The 21,795-nt window shown below is 47.6% G+C and overlaps 1 long non-coding RNA gene across 9 annotated transcripts; it reads left to right on the top strand.

Moving 5' to 3' along the window:
* The first annotated feature begins 215 nt into the window (after positions 1-215).
* LOC147358916 (uncharacterized) lies at positions 216-16,223 on the top strand. 9 transcript variants are annotated; one of them, XR_015141721.1, is made up of 6 exons: positions 3,564-3,958; positions 4,210-4,314; positions 4,476-4,651; positions 5,332-5,494; positions 5,741-5,823; positions 16,037-16,223. It is a non-coding gene; the product is annotated as an uncharacterized LOC147358916 (long non-coding RNA). The 9 variants fall into 9 exon arrangements; XR_015141726.1 differs by lacking the exon at positions 16,037-16,223 and adding an exon at positions 3,418-3,553 and having other exon boundaries at positions 3,904-3,958; positions 4,230-4,314; positions 5,332-7,276; XR_015141722.1 differs by lacking the exon at positions 16,037-16,223 and adding an exon at positions 3,421-3,553 and having other exon boundaries at positions 3,904-3,958; positions 5,332-7,275.
* Positions 16,224-21,795: the final 5,572 nt, after the last annotated feature.

The raw sequence follows: 21,795 nt of genomic DNA on the forward strand, positions 1-21,795 counted from the left end.
AGTGAGGCCGCTCTCCCCTCCAGAGGCCAGCACAGAGGCTCCAGGCTGCCCAGTTGTTTTTCTAGCTTGTTTACTGTTTAAGGCTACCTGGGAATGTCTAGTTATATATTGGCTATTTTCTAAATTTGAAAATTCATATTTGAATTTATTTGATAATTGAATCTTCTAAATCAGATTTGAGCACATTTATTTAAAAAAAAAGGGGGGGGGATAAGGCTTCTTCACCTCCCTTGTGAGATCTATTCCAGGATGCATTTTGAATATTTTCTGAAGAAAACACTTTATCTTTATTTAGTTACAAATTCAAATCTTTGTTTAGTCTGCTCTTCAAAGAAAGCTTTCTAAAACTGCCTTATGTAGCTGTATTCGTTTCTACGTCTGCTCTAACAGATTATCCCAAACATAATGGCTTCAAGTAGCATAGATGCACCCATCGTTCAGAAGTGAGAAGCGCCTTTCACTGGACTTAAAATGAACTTCAAATTTTATGTCTCTGTCTTCCCCATTTGATGGACTGACGATTGAACTATAAAACAAATAATGTAAAGAAATTCGGTATTTTAGAGGAGAACTGGTGAGAGCAGGTTGGACAGGGCACAGCATCTGATGTGGGCTGTCCTGGACTTGGAGCACTGAGACCCCCGCACACCCATTAGGCAGCTGGCTGTTAAATGCTTGGTGTTTTGATTCCTATTTTTTTTGAAATACTTGTAAACTTGTGCATAGTGATTTTGACCTTTCACACCTTTCCCATAATGGCCATTGTTAGAGTCAGTGTTTTGCTTTTTTTTGTTATCTCCCAGCAAAGCACAAGACTATAGATTATGGTGAAACTTTATCAAGGAGCCAGAAGTTTCTCCAGGAGGAAAACAATCTAAAATCGAACTTTGAAAACTTCCTGCCCTTGGGGCCCGTCTCACCAGCCGAGAGGCTGGGCGAGACTCTGCGAGGACACAGCAGGCCGTGTGTTTACCTGCGGCCTGCAGCTGCGCTCCTGCTCTGAAACTCCAGAGAGAGAGCTTGTCCCAGAGAAGGTGTCCCTGAGCGCCCAGCCTGTGCTGACTGACTGACTAGAGCTGGTTCTGGGGGCTATTTGTCACCATGCTTAAGGAACCACCTTTGCCTAAATTCATGGGAATTTTTAATACATTCTTAGACTCCTTCGCTCTCCCATAGAACATAGAAAGATTCGTGGGGTTGCATTCAGTGTCAGACTCAATTGTCGCAGGGTCCTTGAGGCCCTGAGTCTGGCCTTGTTCTCCCTCTGTGGTCCCTGCTCCCCCACCCTGTCCCCGCCATGCTCCTGTCCACCAGCTGACCGACCGCAGGGTCTCGGCTCGGACACCACAACACCACAGACCTGCTGGAACTCAGGCCACCCCAGCCCAGGGGCTGTCTGAACCTGTGTGTGTAATCTGCAGCACGTGTCACTAGAGCTAACATTATCTTTGACTTTTATCCCCTTGACTCCCACCTCGCCGGTGCTTCCAGACTGTGGCCTCGTGGGGCCTTCTTCCTGGCTCTTCCCCACCTGTGCCGCCAGCCCCAGGAGCGACACAGGCCCAGGGCCTTGTTTGGGGATCGTCTTGGTGCGGCTGTTACCACACTAGCACTGCGGGGCACAGAGACTGCTTCCACCTGTGTCGTCTGAGCCGAGCCTGACGGGGACCTCATAGCCCCCGTTTAGAGGAGGAAACAGATTCCGACGTGATGGCTAAATCTCAGAGACACAGGGAGTGGCAGAGCAGAGGCTTTTTGACTCCGAGATGAGTTTGTTTTGGATGAGGAGAGCAAGGGAGAAAGCTCTGAGTCTGCAAGCCCTGAGCCAGCTTCACTTCCCCTCATCTAGGCAGCGCGTGTCCCTGAAGATGGGCTGCCCCTGGTTGCAGGTGATGGCTCTGCCCCGGGACCATCGTAGCTGAGGATGGCTCGGGGTCACTTGGCAGAACCAAGTGGGCTGTGACCCTGCTTCCTGGAAACGTGGAAACACCCCAGACCCAGAAACCCTAACTTAGCTGCCAGGTGGGAAGAGTGAGCGCGTGCTCTGAGTGGAAAGGGAAGGTAAACATTAGTCCCTTGGTGGGATGCTGGAGAGGGGCCTGGTGCGGGTGGCCAGCTGGGAGGCTGTGGGCTCAGACTGGCCGGAGGGGCCTGGGTGCAGCCTGCCTCCACGCTGACGGAGACCCTGGGCTGCACAGGTTCTCCAGGTGGGCCTGGGCGGGCGCCTCCCCGTCAGCAGCGCCCCTCGCCCCCAACCTGCTGCCTCCGTGTCTGCCTCAGGCGCTTTGTCCACAAACGCCTGCGTCTGCCCCTTCGGTGCAGGTGGCCACGGCTGGCCGGGAGGATGCACCAGGGGCGGGCAGCACAGGGCTGCAGCCTGGCTCCTTAGAGCCTGGGGTGCTCCCACCGCACAGGCAGCTGCTGGCCATGCTGGGCCAGGCTGCAGAGCTTGGGAGAGCAGCCTGAGGCCGCTGCGGGGAGCACAGCCCTTCCGGTTCCCGGGAGGTATGTGCACCTGCGTCCCGGAGGCCCCGGCTCAGAGTCTTCCCCCGGCTGCTCACTTCCTTTTCGTTTCCCTTGGTCTCCCGCCCACCTCCCTCATTTTCCTGTGTGGAAATGAGGCAGGGTCTCGGGAATCACTGCAGCAGGCGGGCACACAGTGAAGGGGCGGGTGACCTGCCTTAGAAACGAGGGAGGCCTTGAGAGCCCACTGCTGAGAAACATGCTCAGGTGAATCCTGGAGGGAAGGGTCTGCCGTCCTTCACGTTTTCTCAGCAGCCATCGCTCTCCCAGAAGGTTGTGGGGACCTCAGGGGTGGGCGAGAGACTCGGCACTTGGAGGAGGTGGTCCACAGAAGCCCCCTCCCCAAGGCTGTGCCAAAGGCCCTGCCTCCCGGGTTTGGGCTGGTGGTGGCAGGGCAGGGAGGGCCTGGAGGCTCGGCCTGGGCAGAGCCGGGACGTCTGAGCAGGGCCCCGGGCAGAGCTGGCCAACCTCCCGGGCTGCTCCAGGTACGCCAGCGCCTCTGACAGCTGAGTTTCAGCCGTGCGAGGGGGACTTGTCCCCTTGGTAGTTCTCACTGGACGCTTCAGTGATGAGGCTGGAGGGTCAGCACAGAGGAGACAGCGGCCCTGACCTGGTGGTGATGATGGGGGAGAGGACCTGACCTGGAGTTGATGGGGGAGCGGGGCTGACCTGGTGATGATGGAGGGGCGGGGTAAGTCTGACCTGGTGATGGTGATGGGGCGGGGCTGACCTGGTGGTAATGGGGGCAGGGCTCACCTGGTGGTGATGGGAGGGCAGGGCGGGGCTGACCTGGTGATGATGATGGGGGTGTGGCGGGGCTGACCTGGTGATGATGATGGGGGTGGGGCGGGGCTGACCTGATGGTGATGGGGGCAGGGCTCACCTGGTGGTGATGGGAGGGCAGGGCTGACCTGGTGATGATGATGGGGGTGGGGCGGGGCTGACCTGGTGGTGATGATGGGGGCGGGGCAGGGCTGACCTGGTGGTGATGGGGGCGGGGCTGACCTGGTGGTGATAGGGGGCAGGGCAGGTCTGACCTGGTGATGGTGGTGGGGTGGGGTGGGGTGTGACTGACCTGGTGGTGATGGGAGAAGGGTGGGGAGCAGGGTTCCTAAGGAGGTGGTTTCTTCTCCCCCATGGGGATGGGTTACTTAAGGAAGCTCTTCTATTCCATGGAAAATGTTATGTTTGTGAATATGTTTTGGTTTTGTTTTTCTGAAGAAAGGATCTCTCATGTACTAAGTTTTAGCTTAGTAATCTCCCAAATGGAAAAAAGCCATTATGTAAAGACAAGGTGATTTGTAAGGAAGAAAAACAAGCTCCCGACTTCCTCCCGTGAACTGTGACCTTTGTGGCTTGTTCACTTGTCTTCTGTCGCAGACAGACCGTGGGGTGCGGGGCCGGGGCTACTGAACTGAACTCACAGGCAGAGCAGGTGAGCAGCACGTCATTCAGGTTCACAGTGAGAGGGGAGGCCCGTCGAGGGTTGCCTGGACCCCAGAGGCTCAGGGAGCTCAGAATCAGGGATGGGCTCCCTGGAAGCAGGTGAGGCTGAGTGTGTGCCCAAGAGCGGCTGGTGACAGGCCTGGGCAGTGATTGCAGGCCTGAGAGAGTGATGAGGAGCTAGCGTGGGAGCCTGGAGGAGGAGGCCGTGCCCCGGCCCTCCCCTGTGTTACTGCATTTCAGGTTGGCTGCGTCTCTGTAAGCTCCAGGAGTCAAGCCTGGCCGTGAGGTGAAGACCGAGAAACCCCCTCCACACACAGCACTTGTCCGGACCCTCAGGGCCAGGAGGTGGGGCAGTGGCCCAGGCTGGCCTGACGTGGGCAGAGGTGCTAGGGGCGGGCTGGCTGCCCCTGAGGCTGCAGGCACTGTAAACAGCGGGTCTGGGGCTCCCCTGAGGCCTGCTGTCCCTGGTGACCGGGTGACAGCCTGGACCTTCCTTGTCCCCACAGGTGGAGATTTAGGAAGGCAGCAGGGTTCACCGTTCTCAAATCTGCATCCCAAGCAAATCCACAAGAAACCTTCACATGCAGTTCCTGTTGCTCTCGGATCCCTGCCCAGCCTGACCCATGGTGCCTTTTCGTCAGGAGCACCGCCTTCCACGGGCACTCACCTGGCTCGCGGTGTGGTGTGAAGTGGACTTTGCTGGGTTGGATGCAGTGTGCAGGACTGGGGAGACCAGCGGGGCGCGGGGCAGAGGGCCCTGGGCCATGTGGCTCTTGCTCCCCTATCCCTGAATCTTCAAGGGGCCCTTTGGCTCCATGTCAGGGGCGACCCAGGCCCAGCCAACCCCCACAAACACGCAAAAGCCATGTGGCTGGCCCCTGAGCGCTGGTCTTGGGTGAGGCACAGAAGACCCTTGGTTCCAGCTTCTGTAACAACCAGCACCGTCCTGTCTCTTCACTGGTTTTCTCCTCGGAAAAGGGGGGCTAATAGCACCTGCACCCCTGCTCTGTGCCCCCGTGAGCACCCCTCGCCTCAGTTTCGTGGGTGTTCACGGGGCGGGCAGTGGGCTCCAGGCAGAGCCTCCTTCTGAAGGGGCGAGGGCTTGTGCCCACCCTGGAGACTGAAGCCCCTGCCTGCATCGCTGGGGCCATGAGCTGTCACCCTGCGGCACAGGGCTCGTCGGGGGATTCCATTCATTCACCAGCACACACCTAGGGTGACCGCTCTGTCCAGGTGGAGACAGCCTGAGGCTGCGCTGGCGCCTGCCGCCTGCACAGAGAGGCCCGGGCCCCTCGGGGATGGCAGCGGGGCTGCGAGCCTGGGTGTGCTGGCGTACTGACCACCCCTCCACCCCCGCCCCAGGATCCAGGACACCGTGGGGACACGGCTGCTGAGCTGGTGCCTGCCTGCCTCACGCCCTCACCCGAACTCAGCCCAGCTTGGCCAGGCCCAGCGGAGTCGAGGGAGGAGACGGCCTACAGACAGAGCCTGGAAGGAAGTGTTTAATCTTCAGGAGGAAGAGAAAGTAATGCCTCCGAAGCAATGTGCAGGGAGGGAGCCCCTGAAATTCTCTGAGCTAATGAATACCCCCTGGACAACCTCCCGAACTGCTGTGACATGATAATTGGACCTAATGTTGTAATTTTAACACTTTTGACACATTTGACTTTTACTAATGAGGCTAACTGTGCGGGCGGGGTGACTGGCAGCTGCTGCTGCTTGGCCCTGAGGCTACTCTCATTTGTCTTTGATGCAAATTGCCTTCCACCAGGGACCCAGCATGGGAGAGGTCACTCTGTCTGGATGATTTGGAATTACTGTCTGGAAAGTAAGGAAGCCTGGGACCACCGACAGGTGAGGGAGGCTCGGGGTCTGGGTGAGGGGAGGATGAAGCTCCAGTCACTGGAAGCTTCGCCCCCTCCCTGCCCCCAGGGCAGCGGGCAGCTTCAGGCCTGTGAGGCTTCCTGTCCAGGAAGGAGGCCCTGGGGTGGGGGTGAGGTGCCCATGCCCCTCTCTCCAGGACCCAGGCAAGAGCTGGTCTGGGCCCCAGGGGCCAGGGGTGGAGGGAACCCCAGTCTCCAGTTGGCAGTTGGAGACTGTGGCCCCGCCAGGCTAGCCCTCCCGTCTCTGGCTCCCTGGTCTGCACGGTGACCTGCGACTCTGCCCTTGTGTGGTGATGGCTTTCGTCCGCAGGGACTGCCTGCGTGTCAGGGACGTTTTGTGGGGGGCACCCTTTGAGAAGGAGACCCCACTCTGGGTTCAGGCCTCCCCACTTGCATCGCCCAGACAAGTCCCCGCTTGGCATGCGCTTCCTGTTCCTTTGTGTATTTACTGCACTGCATTGGCTGATATTTTATTAAGTACTTGCTTCCATTTAATGGAGGATATCTTTCTATAGTTTTTTTGTTTTTTTTTTAACTATTTTGTGGTCTTGATATTGTAATGTTGGCTTTAGAGATAAATTGGATAAATGTTCTCCCTGGTCTATTTTAACAAAGAATTTGAGTACTATTTGTATTATTTCACACTTATGTGGAAAAAATTCTTCAGTGAAGCTGTCTGGGTTTGACATTTTATTTGTGGGAAATTTTTTTTTGTAGATTTAATACTTTTAATAGGTGTAGTACTCTTGCCTGGAAAATCCCATGGATGGAGGAGCCTGGTAGGCTGCAGTCCATGGGGTCGCTAAGAGTCCAATACGACTGAGCGACTTCACTTTCACTTTTCACTTTCATGCATTGGAGAAGGAGATGGCAACCCACTCCAGTGTTCTTGTCTGGAGAATCCCAGGGACGGGGGAGCCTGGTGGGCTGCTGTCTCTGGGGTCACACAGAGTCGGACACGACTGAAGTGACTTAGCAGTAGCAGTAGGACTATGCAAATTTTATATTTTATATTGATTCATTCTTTTTGTCCTTCCCAAAATTAATCTAGTTCACTGAAATCACCAAACTTTTCGGCATGAAATTGTTCACGACGAGTCGTTTCGGTGTTAATGTCTGCGCAGTCTGAGGGTTTCCACTCTTCCCTTTCTTCCCTGCAGTTTATGTCCTCTGGGTATTTCGATCTTCTTTTTCCACTGTAAAGGCTTAATTTATGCAATTCTAGGTCTTTTTTTTTCAATTATAAGCATGTAAAGACAGAAACTTCCAGGTAGCATTATTTTAACTAGATAGCACAGATTTCCGTATGCTGTGTTCTCATTTTCAATGTATTTTCTAGTTACCCTTGTGCTTTTCTTTCTGTGACACATGGGTTACTTAGAATTATATTGTTTGATTTTCATATATTTGTATATTTTTACATATATTTTCATAACTCATTTCTAAATTATATTGTGGTCAACAAATATTCTCAGACTGATTTATTTTCTCTTTAGATTTAGAACTTGACAAAAGGGTTATCAAATTGAATATTCCCCGTGCATTTGAACTGAATGCAATTCTGCCACTACGTGCAGCATTTTATTAATTTGAGTTAGATCAAATTAATTGTTTGATAGTGCTATTCAAGTCATCTTTCTACTTATTGATTTTGTGTCTCCTTGTTCTGTTCCTTACAGATGAATATTGAAAATTCTAACGATAATTTTGTAGCTGTCTATATAACCTTTCTATTTTAACTGTTTTTGTTTCTTTTATTTTGAAAATATATTATTGGGTGGATCAGTTCAGTTCCGTCACTCAGTCGTGTCCCACTCTTTGCAACCCCATGGACTGCAGCACGCCAGGCCTCCCTGTCCATCACCAACTCCTGGAGTTTACTCAAAACTCATGTCCGGTGAGTCGGTGATGCCATCCAACCATCTCATCCTCTGTCGTCCCCTTCTCCTCCCGCCTTCAATCTTTCCCAGCATCAGGGTCTTTTCCAGTGAGTAAGTTCTTTTCATCAGGTGGCCAAACTATTGGAGTTTCAGCTTCAGCATTAGTCCTCCCAATGAATATTCAGGACTGATTTCCTTTAGGATGGACTGGTTGGATCTCCTTGCAGTCCAAGGGACTCGCAAGAGTCTTCTCCAACACCACAGTTCAAAAGCATCAATTCTTCGGCGCTCAGCTTTCTTCACAGTCCAACTCTCACATCCATACATGACCACAGGAAAAACCATAGCCTTGACTAGACGGACTTTTGTTGGCAAAGTAATGTCTCTTCTTTTTAATATGTGGTTTATTTTGGTCATATCTTTTCTTCAAAGGAGCAAGCATCTTTTAATTTCATGGCTGCAGTCACCATCTGCAGTGATTTTGGAGCCCAAGAAAATAAAGTCTCTCACTGTTTCCACTGTTTCCCCATCTATTTCCCATGAAGTGATGGGACTGGATGCCATGATCTTAGTTTTCTGAATGTTGAGCTTTAAGCCAACTTTTTCACTCTCCTCTTTTACTTTCATCAAGAGGCTCTTTAGTTCTTCTTCGCTTTCTGCCATAAGGATGGTGTCATCTGCATATCTGAGGTTATTGATATTTCTCCCGGCAATCTTGATTCCAGCCTGTGCTTCTTCCAGGCCAGTGTTTCTCATGATGTACTCTGCATATAAGTTAAATAAGCAGGGTGACAATATACAGCCTTGATGTACTCCTTTCCTATTTGGAACCAGTCTGTTCCACGTCCAGTTCTAACTGTTGCTTCCTGACCTGCATACAGGTTTCTCAGGAGGCAGGTCAGGTGGTCTGGTATTCCCATCTCTTTCAGAATTTTCCACAATTTATTGTGATCCACACAGTCAAAGGCTTTGGCATAGTAAATAAAGCAGAAGTAGATGTTTTTCTGAAACTCTTGCTTTTTCAATGATCCAACGGATGTTGGAAACTTGATCTCTGGTTCCTTTGCCTTTTCTAAAACCAACTTGAACATCTGGAAGTTGAGGGTTCATGTACTGTTGAAGCCTGGCTTGGAGAATTTTGAGCATTACTTTACTAGTGTGGGACATGAGTGCAATTGTGTGGTAGTTGGAGCATTCTTTGGCATTGCCTTTCTTAGGGATTGGAATGAAAACTGACCTTTTCCAGTCCTGTGGCCACTGCTGAGTTTTCCAAATTTGCTGGCATATTGAGTGCAGCACTTTCACAGCATCATCTTTTAGGATTTGAAAGAGCTCAACTGGAATTCCATCACCTCCACTAGCTTTGTTCGTAGTGATGCTTCCTAAGGCCCACTGGACTTCGCATTCCAGGATGTCTGGCTCTAGGTAAGTGATCACAATATTGTGATTATCTGGGCTGTGAAAATCTTTTTTGTATAATTCTTCTGTGTATTCTTGCCACCTCTTAATATCTTCTGCTTCTGTTAGGTCCATACTATTTCTGTCCTTTATTGTGCCCATCTTTACATGAAATATTCCCTTGGTATCTCTAATTTTCTTGAAGAGATCTCTATAGTCTTTCCCATTCTATTTTCCTCTATTTCTTTGCACTGATCACTGAGGAAGGCTTTCTTATCTCTCTTTGCTGTTCTTTGGAAGTCTGCATTCAAATGGGTATATCTTTCCTTTTCTCCTTTGCCTTTCGCTTCCCTTATGTATTAGGTGCATGCATATTTAAAATCATTGTGTCCTCTTGATGAATTTACCATCTATTTCATCTTTACAACATGTCTCTCTATTTCCCTGGTAATATTCTTTGTACTGAATATTAATACTTTCACTGTATTTTTTAGGATTAATATTGGCATAGCAAACACTCTCCCACTCTTGTTTTTTCATCTGTGTCTTTTTATTTAATGTGCATTTTTTGTAAACAGCTTGTAAGTTGGTCTTGCTTTTTGTTCAGTGTGACCATCACTGTCTCTTAATTGGCAGGTCATCACTAATACTAAATAAAAACATCACTCTGTTTAGGCTCATGTACCCACCTTATGGAGAAGGAAATAGAGACCCACTCTCCTATTCTTGCCTGGGAAATCCCCTGGACAGAGAAACCTGGCGGGCTATAGTCCACAGAGTCACAAGGAGTCAGACAGGACTGAGCAGCTGTGCACACGTGCGCCCATATTATATTGCTATGTGTTCCCCATGTGTCACTTTTGGGCTTTTTACCTTTTCTTTTTTTCTGTCTTCTTTCTTTAAACTTTTTGTTTTGAGAGTATTGTAGACTACAGAGCCCTTGCGGAGATAACACATGCTCCTCACACAGCTCCGAGTCTGTTACCATCTCACACTTGAGAATTAACATGTGAACAGAATCTAAGTGGACTTCGCTTGCCCACAGTCCCAGGGTCCGGCCCAGAGCCTCGCCTTGTCTTGAGTGGCCATTTCTCTCTTTTTCCCCATAACTGACAGTTCCTCCCTGTGGGCTTGTTTCTGGTGACCCTGACTCTTGACCAGTGCTGATCAGGGAGTGAAGAATAGCCCTCATTTTGGGTTTGTTTTCTTTTTCTTGAGGTTAAGCTCAGGTGATGAATTTTGGGGAAGATTGCACAGAGATAACGTATGACAGCACTGCTGTGTCTCCTTACGTGGCACGAAGCCAAGCTGAGAAGGTGGAGGCACTACTGCCGGATCCTGCCCCGGCTGATCCAGGGTATTCGAAGCGGGGACGGCGTCGGCGAGGGTCAGGATACAATAGCTTCAATTAGATATTAATTAAAATATAAAGAGTAATAGAATAAGGATAGCTCAGTAGGAAAATTCAGTGGAGAAAAGAGGCTGAGTAGCTTGGTTTACGCGGGAGACCAATAAAACTTCAAGACAAGAAGTTTGTACCACTTACGTAGGCCGCAGGCGTCCTTCCGTTCTCCCGAAGGAGAGGAGACACTGAGGCCTCCCCGGTCGGATCTTAGAAGCCCAGGCATAATTAGTAAGCATGGTGGGTTCCGCGCTCCAGATGGAGACTCAGCCAGAGTGAAAGAGAGAGAGACATGGGGAGACCAGTATTTCGAGAAACTGATCCCAATTCTTTATTTTCCAGAGTCTGTTTTTATACACTGAGATGTTATACAAAAGTCACGTGGGGACAGCAGTCCTGACTTTTATCAAAGTCAGGTGCTTCACACAAATGTATACAGAGGTCTTAGGGGTGTTACATCATCTTCTGGCCAGGGGGGGCCTGCTGACAATTTACGACCCTCTCCTTGTGACAACGGTCAGTCAACCAGGACACTTATTTCTCCAGGGGTGATTATTCTTAAAACAGACACCACCCAAATAAAGTTACATTCCTATAGGGTGACGGTGTAGTGGGTTTTAGTTAAGGAAAGAATTTACTTAGCCTAAGGTCTAACGTGATTAATATCAAAGGTTAATATTTATTTCTTCTATATATTCGTTAACGTGTGTAAGGGCAGGGGATGTGGAGACTTAGCAACAAACATTGGCTCAACAAATGAAAAACCCTTCACCAATACAATTTCTAATCAGCCCATTATACTTATACTAATAGTTTTCTAACTTTTCTAAGGAACCTGTTTTTAGAAGGTTTAAAGCATCTCGTGCCTCTCACGGTTGGGAGGCTGTGAGCAATCACATGTGGCCGGACAAGCCTGTCAGGCAGGCTAGAGAACCTTCAGAGGAGTTTGTAGGTTAAAACACTCTTATCACGCCCAGGAGTTTTTATTAACTGGAGCTCTAAGTTAACTGCTTCTCCGAAAGAGGTGGTGGGGGACAGCCCCCTGTAAAGTCAGAGATGTAGGTGAGAGCACAAAGTAGTAAAGTAGGCAGGCTCTGGTTATGGGGGTAGACGCTCAAGGACTTCCAGGGGGACTCCTGAGGCTTGATCCCGCCTTTGCGTATGTTGAGCCTCCTTCCTCATGACCTTTGTCACGGGCGGAGTACCTCACTCTGGCCCCCAACACACTACCTTTTCTGTTGTAAACCAGCACCTTTTGGATAGAAGAACGTCCACATTACGCAAACATCTGTTTCTAGATTGTATTTTACCAACCGGTTCTAACATTCATTGGCTGAACTTGCCTGTATCTATTATTCTTGTGATGTTCTGATAATGGTTTTAATTCCCTCATTTTTTTTTTTTTTACACTCATTGGTTGTAAATTTTTGGTAAGGAAAATTTCTCCCTTCTCCAACATGCATTTTGGGTGGATTTTCTAGGTATCATTCTGTTATTGATTTCTAGTTTAATTCTCTTATGGTCTCAGAACATATGTCTTTTGACTCTGATCTTTTAGATTTGTCATGGTTTGTTTTATGCTAAAAAACTGATCTGTCTTGATGGAAGCCCCACATGTGTGTGAGGCATGTGTTCTCCATTTGCTGGGTGGAGGAGTCTATGAAAATCAGTTTAGCTGTGCTCGTTGATGGTCGTGTTCAGAAGATCCAGGAACACCCTCACCGATACTCAGTTTTCCTGTTCCGTCAGTTACTGGGAAAGGAATAAGGTCTGTGACTGTGGACAGCCCTGTGTTGCCTCGGTCTCCCGCAGCTTTTGCTTCGCGTGTTTGGAAGCTCGGGTGCTGGCTGTGTGCACACTGGTGTCCTGTCTCCCTGGGGAGCAGACCTCCCACCGCGTGCGTGCCCTCTGCGCCCTGCTGGTGGCGCTCTCCCGCGGACCTCACGGTCGTGTCCCCGGAGCTACTCCAGCTGCCTTTCGAGTACAATTGCAGGACTCGTCTTTTTGCAGACTGTTCCATTCTAACCTATCTGTGTCTTCGTCTTTGAAGTTGGTTTCTGACACAGCAGTGTGCTGGGCCTTCTTGTTTACTTTTTGTCCAGTCTGTAAACCTCTGACTCTTAGCTGGCACACGTGTACAGACCATTCACGTGTAATGTGATCATTAATACGCTGGATTAAATCCATCATCTTACTGTTTTCTATTTGTTCTGTTTTTTCCTCTCCTGCTTTCCTTCAGGTTATTTGAGTATTCGTTTACCATTTTAGTTTCTGAATTGATTTGTATTTATATATATGTGTATTTATATATATACACATCTATACATTTGAACGCATGCATATACATGTAGGCATATGGTGCAATTATTATGCATATATACATATGTTTACATATATATTTTTTAACTCATTGGCTTAGGTGTATAGTATATACCTTTAATTAATTGGAGCCCTTTATTCAAGTAATATGATGCCATTCACATTAGCACAAGGACCGCTGACTAGGTTTATCCCTAAATCCTCACTAATCCTTTTCTCCTTGTTCTCATACGTATCATTTTACATAATCTGTAAAACCACAAACACTGCTAATAATTTTGCTTTAAACAGTCCATTGTTGTTACAACGACTGAAACAGGGCAAAAAAATTTCACCTACCTTCAACTATTCCGTTCCCTGTGTTCTTTATTTCTTTCTGTAGATCTAATTTTTGTCTGATACCATATTATTTATACCTGAGAAATTGCCTTTTACTTTTCTTGGATTCTAAGTCTAATGGAAATAAATTTTCACTGCCCCTTTTTTATTTTTGTCAGCAAAAGTCTCTATTGATTCTTCAAGTTTGAATAATATTTTAATTGGGTTTATGGATCGACAGAATTTCCCCCCTTTTCTCCTTTAAAGATGTCTCTGCACCATCTTCTGTTCTGTGTTGTTTCTGAGTCATGGTAACTCCATAGTTGCTCCTCCAGTTGTTCTCCTGCCCCCAGCAGGCTTTAGTGAGGATTTCCTCGTCTCTTGTTTTCAGGAGTTTGCTGTGCCGTGCCTCGGAATGTATTTGTTCATTTGTTTCTTTTGTGTTCATCTCTCTTGGTGTTCTCTGAGATTCTTGAGTGTGTGACTTGGTGTCTGTCATTCACTTGGGAGAGCCCTCCATTGCTGTTACATTAAATATTCCTCCTGCTCTGTCCCACTCGTTCCATGTGGGATTCCGATTATGCAGACGCCTCCCTGCACAGCAAGCACGTCTGGAGCTCCCGCCCCTCCTCCAGCACACGCACACTAGGCTTTGTCTTCTGCTTTCAGTTTGAGACATTCCTGCTGGTCTGTCTTTGCAGCCCTGGATCCTCCCTTTCCCTTTCCTTCGTTCCTTTCTCTGATTATCCTGTTACAGGATTTCCTCTTCTGTCATTTATTTTTCTCTTCTAGCCCCTTTCCTTGTTTCTTTCAGTTTCTCTTTGCTGAAATTAACCTTCTGATCATGCACATTACCCATTTTTTCATTATCGGAGACGGCAATGGCACCCCACTCCAGTACTCTTGCCTGGAAAATCCCATGCATGGAGGAGCCTGGTAGGCTGCAGTCCATGGGGTCTCGAAGAGTCAGATACAACAGCGATTTCACTTTCACTTTTCACTTTCATGCGTTGGGAGAAGCTAAGTTTCTAACATACTAATCACAATTACCCTAGCTCCCTCTCTGATAGTACTAGCATCTGTTTCATAGCCGAGTCTGGTTCTCATGATTACTTTGACTCCTTGAAGTGTATTTTGCTGGATGTTTCATCTTCCTTGTGGAATCCTGATGAAATCTGGACCTCTTGGGTAGCATGGTAGATACAGAAGTAAATAGTGTATGGACCTGAAAGTTGGCTCACCTCTCTGTCTGCTAGGCAAGGGTCTGAGCAAATCTAATTATGTGCTAGGCTGGATTTGGAGGTGTTGTTGCTATGGTAATGCTCAGGGCTCAGCGGCAATTCACATTCCCCTAGCAGTCTGGGTGTTCAGGGTGTGTTTAGGGTGAGGGCTGGTTTGGATGCGTTTCCTGGTGCCTGCTGTGTTCTCACCCTTTACCCTCTGCCAGTCTGTCTCTTGTAGCCTATGTGCCATGGATCCTGTGCTGACGGGGTCTGGGGGTGAACAGGGGTTCTTTTGTTCTGGTCAAGCCATGCCTTGGCCACGGAGAGGCCCTGGCCCCTCGGTCATGGGAGGGCAGCCTCTTAGCTCTGAGGTGGTCCTGTCTGCCTGGTGTAGTGTGGACACGTCTCTGCTGCACCCCGGGGTGGCTGCTGCTCTTGCCCCTTCCTGCGAGCTGCAGTGAGCTTTCCCCAGTGCCCAGGGGCTGACAGTGCTGTTGCCTGTCCCCTGATTCCTATTTTCCAGGTTGATGAATGTAAAATCAGCACACAACAAGGTGTAAGTTTAAGGTGTAGAATGTACTGATTTGATACACTTATATGTTTCACAATTATTCCCCCACACTTCCATCACCTCATATAATTACCCTAAGGCAATTAGTTAAAAACATATATGTATACATATGTATATAAGCATAATACACCACATGCCTATATGTATGATACATGCATGTGTTCATACGTATAGAGGTATATGTACACATACACACATAGGTATAAATACAAGTCAATTCAGAGAGTAAAAAGGTTAACAAATGCTCAGATGACCTGAGGGAAAGCAGCAGAGGAAACCAGAACAAATAGAAAACAGCAAGGTGGTGGATCTAATCCAGTGTGTCCACAATCACATGATGTGTGAACGGTCTGTACCAGTTAAGAGTCAGAAGTTGACAACCGGATGAAGAGTAAACAGCCGGCGCACAGCCGTACAGACCGAGGTGACCATCAGCATTTATCGCAGGTCTGCCCTGAGTTGGGCACAGGGGCTGGTCAACGCTGGTATGTTAGACCCGTGAGGTCTCTGAGCCCATGGAGATGGGAACCTAGAACGCAGTTCAGACGAACAAAAACCACTTTCATGTCACTCGTCCACAGAAGATTACTTTGTTTGGATGAGCCAGTGTAATTTTCCATCTTCAGAAGTGTGCTTACTGTGAGACCAGTAGTTGGTGTAACCCTCAGACGTCACCTGGGACAGCGTGGTGCTGAACCTGTCCTCAGGTGGACACTCCGTAGTGACCGAGTGCCTCCCTGGGAAGAGACGGATTAGAGCTTAGGTTACAGAGCGTGGAAGGAGCTCAGACCTAGCCTGTCAGGAACGCTGAGCTCTTTCTGGGAACACCTGAGCGCCAGGAGGCACCAAGTACATCCCCTACTGTTCCCTGCATTCCATGCTCTGCAACGGAGCCATCGGCCCTGTTACAGCCCCCCCACTGCCCAGACACCATCGCACAGTCCTATTCACAGCTCCAGGACACCCAGGGGGCTGTGTCGCCAACACAACTTCAGTTTCCAACAGTCTGAAGTGATGATGCCCCAGTCAACTCAGAGTACAGTGTTAATTTCTGTCTTTGTGGTTTAACACAGATGCAGGGGGTCCAACCAGTCAGCAGAGTGAAATTAGAAGCAACCGGCCTTGTATCTGAGAAACAAGTACATCTTCCTACTCTTGCTTTCATCCTGAAAACCAAGTGTCTTTTCAAGATGCTACACAGAAAGCTAAAGCCAGAAACTTGCTGATGCGTGGAGAAAACATGGTGCTTTCACTGAAAAATCGCTGTATTTTTGTTTTCTTTCTATACTTTACAGCCACCTCCTAGCGGCAGTATATCTTTATGTCTTCTAGGGCTCTGCTCACTTAGCCAAACAAGGCTGGCTGTTGCCTATTGTAAGGTTCTTACACTACAAGTGAGATGGAATCATGCCACTTGAGGGCGAGTAGTGATGGATGAAAACTGTGCTATCAATCCCAAAGCAGTCACAATTGTAATAGAATACATACTTGTAAGTAGTTATCCAAGCCAAGCGATAAGTAGGGTTTACCTGGAAATGCAAGTTTGGCTTAACCCTGGGAAATCAGTTCCTGTAATTCACATTAACTGTATTAACACAGTAAAAACGAATAATCACATTATCATTCAGCTGTTTCGGGAAGAGCATGCGACAAAATCCTACTTCTGTCCTAATAAAAATTATCAGCAAATTGAAGGGAACTTCGCAGACAGATAAAAGCATTTACAACAAACCTACAGTTAACAACACATTTAAAGGAGAAAGACTGAATAATTTCCCTCTAAGAGCAAGAATAAGGCAAGGATACCTAATGTCTCCACTCTTATTCAGGATTGTCCAGATTAGAAAAGAAGTCAAATTATTTTTATTTGGAAACAAACATAATAGTCAATGTAGATGCTCCAATAAAATCTGTATCCCCCAAATCTATTAGAATAAATAAGTTTAGAAAAGTTATAGAATATAGTGTCAGTATACTAAAAGCAGTTATATTTTTGAATACTAAAAATAAGCAGTAAAAAATTAAAATTTTAAGATACCATATAAAATAAAAAATATGAAACAGGGACAAATCTGTCAAAAGATCTTTAAGACCAGTACACTAAAAGCCACAGAACACTTTGGAGAGGAATTAAAGAAAACTAAGCAGATGAGGGGCTTCCCAGGTGGCACAGTGGTAAAGAGCCTGCCTGTCCATGCATGAGACACAGGAGGCATGGGCTTGATCCCTGGGTCAGGAAGATCCCCTGGAGGAGGGCATGGAACCCACTCCAGTATTCTTGCCTGGAGAATCCTGTGGACAGAGGAGCATGCTGGACTACAGTCCACGGGGTTGCAAAGAGTTGGACAAGACTGAAGCGACTCAGCACACACACACAAACAGATGAGGCATTTACTGTGTATAGATCTTGAATTGTTATGATGTTAATTTTCCTAAAACTGATCTAGGGTGGATGCAGTCCCAAACAAAAATCCCTGCAGGCCCTTTGTTGAAACTGCTGTATTGATTCTGAAAGTTTTATGAAGATGAAAGGAACCAGCAACAGTCACAGCAACTTTGAAGTAGAACAGAGTTGAGAATTCACATGTGAACATGACCTGCCTTTCAAGACTTCCCATAAAGCTGCAGCAAGGCCGTTTTGTATCGTAACCAACACATACAAATATCAGTGGAGCAGAACAGAGAGACAGAATAGACCCACATACATATGGACAAATAAATTTTGACAAAAGTACAAAGGAAAACCACTGGAGAGAGAAGAGTCTTTCAAAGACTAGTACTGGATAATTGGATATTAATATCTATATGAACATCCGTGTAAAGAAGTTCAACCCAGATCTCTTAAAAGAATTTACTCAAAACAAATAATCTTGGCCCTAAATGCAAAATCTAAAGCTAAAAGTTCTAGGAGATAATGAAAAGGAACATTATAAGCTTCATTTAGGTGAAGATTTCTTAGATACAACACCAAATCCACCATTAACCATTAAAAAAAAAGAATTGTAATTGATATGGTGACTGGGGAGAGGGAAAGAAAGCATATAAAACGATTTATTAAAATTAAAAATTGTTCATTAGGAACAAGGCATAGATGTCCTGTCCCCCAGCTCGTAGTCAGCATTATACTGGAAGCCTACCCAATGTAAGATTAACGGAGAAAGAGATAAGGGAAGAAAATGTATGAGGACTGGAAGGAAAAAATAAAACTGTCTTTGTTCACAGATGGCATGACTGTCTACATAAAAAAATCTCAAAGACTTGATAAAAGACTCCTGGAACTGATAGATAATTGTAGCATGGTTGCAGAATACACTGTTAACATACACAAGCCAGTTGCTTTCCTTTACTAGCAGTGAAGAACTGGAAAGTAAAAAACGGCACCATTTACATTAACCCCAAAATTAAATGCTTAAGTATAAATACGGGGTGTGTGTGTGTGTGTGTGTGTGTAAAATGTAAGATGCATATAAGGAGAACTACAAAATACTCATGAGAGAAATCAAGGGTTATCTAAATGAGAGAGAGCCAATATTCATTGGTAGGAAAGTTTAATGTTGTTCAGGTGTCATTCTTCCTAACCTGATGTACAGCATCCTTCAATGCCATCCCGATTACGTTAGCTTCCTGTGCTCAGTTGCTCAGTCATGTCTGACTCTTTGCAACTCTGAACTATAACCCGCCAGGCTCCTCTGTCCATGGGATTCTCCAGGCAAGAATACTGGAGTGGGTAGCTGTTCCCTTCTCCAGGGATGTTGGCTTCCCAGGTCTGCTGTAACTAAGCAGCACACGCTGGATGTCTTAAAACAACAGAAGTGGGTCCTCTCATAGTCCTGGAGGCTGAAAGTCTGCACTCAGAGTGTTGGTGGGCCACCCTCCTTCCAAGTCCAGTCTGCGAGTTCTGGTCCTTGTGTCTCCTGGGATTCACAGCATCCTTAGCCTGGGGCGACATGACTAACTCCCCTCTACTCCCATCCTCAGGGCCTGCCCCCAGCCCCGGGTATCTCTGCATGACCTCCCTCTCACACGCCTGTCCTATGCCAGATTTCTGCTCTAGTAAGGTCAGCCTCGCGTGGGATCACAGCCCACCCTGTCCACATCACTTTGACTTGGTTACACTGGCAAAGGCCCTGTTTCTGAATCAGGTCACCTTCCCAGTTGCCAGGGATTCAGTATACTCACATCAGTCAGAATCCCAGCAGGTCGTTTTGCGGCTGTTGCCAACTGATCCCACGGTGCATGTGGAGAGGCACAGACCCAGGGCAGCCAGCACAACTCTGAAAAGAGTCAAAATCTGACCCTGCCCGACTGTGAGAGTCGCTACGGAGCCACAGCTTAGAGTCAGAGAAAGCAGAGGTCAGCTGACCGATAGTCACCCAGAAAGGGACACAGGCAGCTGCACCCCACGGTCTCTGACGAGAGGGCTGAGGTGATTCAGCGAAGAGGGGTGGTCTTTTCAACAAATGGTGCCTGAACCACTGGCCATTCACAGTACTGAAAAAGAATCCAGACTTTAAACCTTTTATTAAAAAAAAACTACCTCAGTGGAGCACAAGTCTAAATGCAAAATGTGAACAACAGCTTGTAGAGGCACCTGGAGGAAATGTGGGTGGCCTTGAGTTTGGTGACAGTGCTTCAGATACAACACCGAGAGCACAGCCCGTGAAAGGAAAGACTGGCTTTATTAAAATACAGAACACAGCTGTGCTCTGCAAAGACGCTGTTACGGGAATGACAAGATGAAGCGCAGACTGTGAGAAAATCACTTCAGTACACACACCTGATAAAAGGCTTGTTTCCAAAACACACAAAGAACTCAACAATGAGCAAACAACCCAATTTAAAAATAGGCAAATGGTGGGAACAGACACCTCACCAAACCAGCTATACAGACGGTGAGTCCATGTATGAAAAAGTGGTGCTCGTCGTATGTTATCAGGGGATTTCAGATGGACGCAGCAGCGTGAAGTCGCTGCTCCCTCGTTAGCAGGCCCAGGACCCAAACACTGACGCCAGCAGTGCCGGCGAGGCTGGGGGCAGCAGAGCCTTCGTGCTACTGCTGGGGACACGGATGGTTCAGAAGACAGTCTTCCTGGCTCCCAGGTATTTACCCAAATAAGGTGAAAGCTTATGTCCAGCCAGAATCCTGCCCGCCAGTGCTTACAGCAGCTTTACTTAGGTGTCTTCAGTGTTTGAATGGATACAACTGGTGCACCTGTGCGATGGAATATGATCAGGAATAGAGACAAAGACACATGGGCGATCCAGCCTTGAGAAGACAAGGGGGAGCGTAAAAGCCTGTTACAACGCAAAAGAAGCCCGTCTGATGGCTACTGCAAGATTTCAACTGTATGACATTCTGGGAAAGGCCAAATCACAGAGATGGTAAAAGGATCAGTCAGTTATTTGCAGGGACTCAGGGCAAGGGGATGGGATGAGCAGGAAGTGGAGTGGAGCCCTCACATCAGTAACACTGTACCAGTGCTGCTTCATCCCCTGTAAGTAATATCCCACACAGATGCAAACATGTGAAGGGAGACAGGTGGTATATAGAAACAGATTCTTGCCCAAATATTTTCTATAAACCTAAAGTGAATGCTGCTGCTGGTATTTGTTGGGTGAGCAGTAGATGTTGTGGGCCATGTTAAGCAGTGAGAGACTTTATTTTCTTGGCTTCAAAACAACTACAGACGGTGATTGCAGCCATGAAATTAAAAGACACTTGCTCCTTTGAAGAAAAGTTATGACCAACCTAGGCAGTGTATTAAAAAGCAGAGACATCATTTTTGTCGACAAAGGTCTGTCTAGTCAAAGCTATGGTTTTTCCAGTAGTCATGTATGGATGTGAGAGTTGGTCCATAAAGAAGGCTGAGCACCAAAGAATTGATGCTTTTGAACTGTGGTGCTGGAGAAGACTTGAGAGTCCCTTGGACTGCAAGGAGATCCAACCAGTCCATCCTAAAGGAGAATAGTCCTGAGTGCTCATTGGAAGGACTGATGCTGATGCTGAAACTCCAATATTTTGGCCACCTGATGTAAAGAGCCCACTCATTTGAAAAGACCCTGATGCTGGGAAAGATTGAAGGCAGGAGGAGAAGTGGATGACAGAGGATGAGATGGTTACTCCAGGAAACAGTGAAGGGCAGGGAGGCCTGGTGTGCTGCAGTCCAGGGGGTTGGAAGAGTTGGACACGACTGAGTGACTAACACATCACTAATATTTATTGGGTTTTTTTGAGATAATAGTTTTATATACTCAATGAAGTATTAAAGACTTTAAATGTATTTAAGTATTAAAGAACTTAGATGAACATCTGATGTTTGACAAACATGGTCTCTCATATGACCCTAATCTCTATCAAAATTAAAATATCACGACCACTGCTCACAGTCTCTCCCTCTGGATGCCTCCTACATGACTCCCCAGATGCTTCCACCCACCATAATTAGACAAAGCCTCCTTTGATGTTTTTTCCATGCTGGATTGGTTTTGCTGGAGCTAGATTTATGTATGTTGGTTTTTTCCAGAACATCCTGTGAGGAAAGACAGGATGTGCATGCTCGTCTTCCGGGGTTCCTTCCTGCCTCAGAAATAATCGATTCCCCAGAGGAACATGTGACTTCACGAAACAACTCACCTTAAGCGACCGACAGGGTCGTGGCACATCGTGCTCAGTTAATACCTGTCAGTTTTAAAATCGCGCGTCCTCTAGCAGAGCCGGGTGCTGCGAGCTGCGACTGCCCGTGGGAGACGAGGGCCGGAGCCGCCCAAGGCCCCGAGCCGCCCGCCTGCTCTGGAAGCGGGGAGGGGGTGTTAACAGTCCCCGAAGGTGGAC

The sequence above is a fragment of the Bos grunniens genome, chromosome 15 (assembly GCF_055505025.1).
Source record: "Bos grunniens cultivar Pamir isolate PY7600 chromosome 15, Bosgru_T2T1.0, whole genome shotgun sequence".
Classification (NCBI taxonomy): Eukaryota; Metazoa; Chordata; class Mammalia; order Artiodactyla; family Bovidae; genus Bos; species Bos grunniens.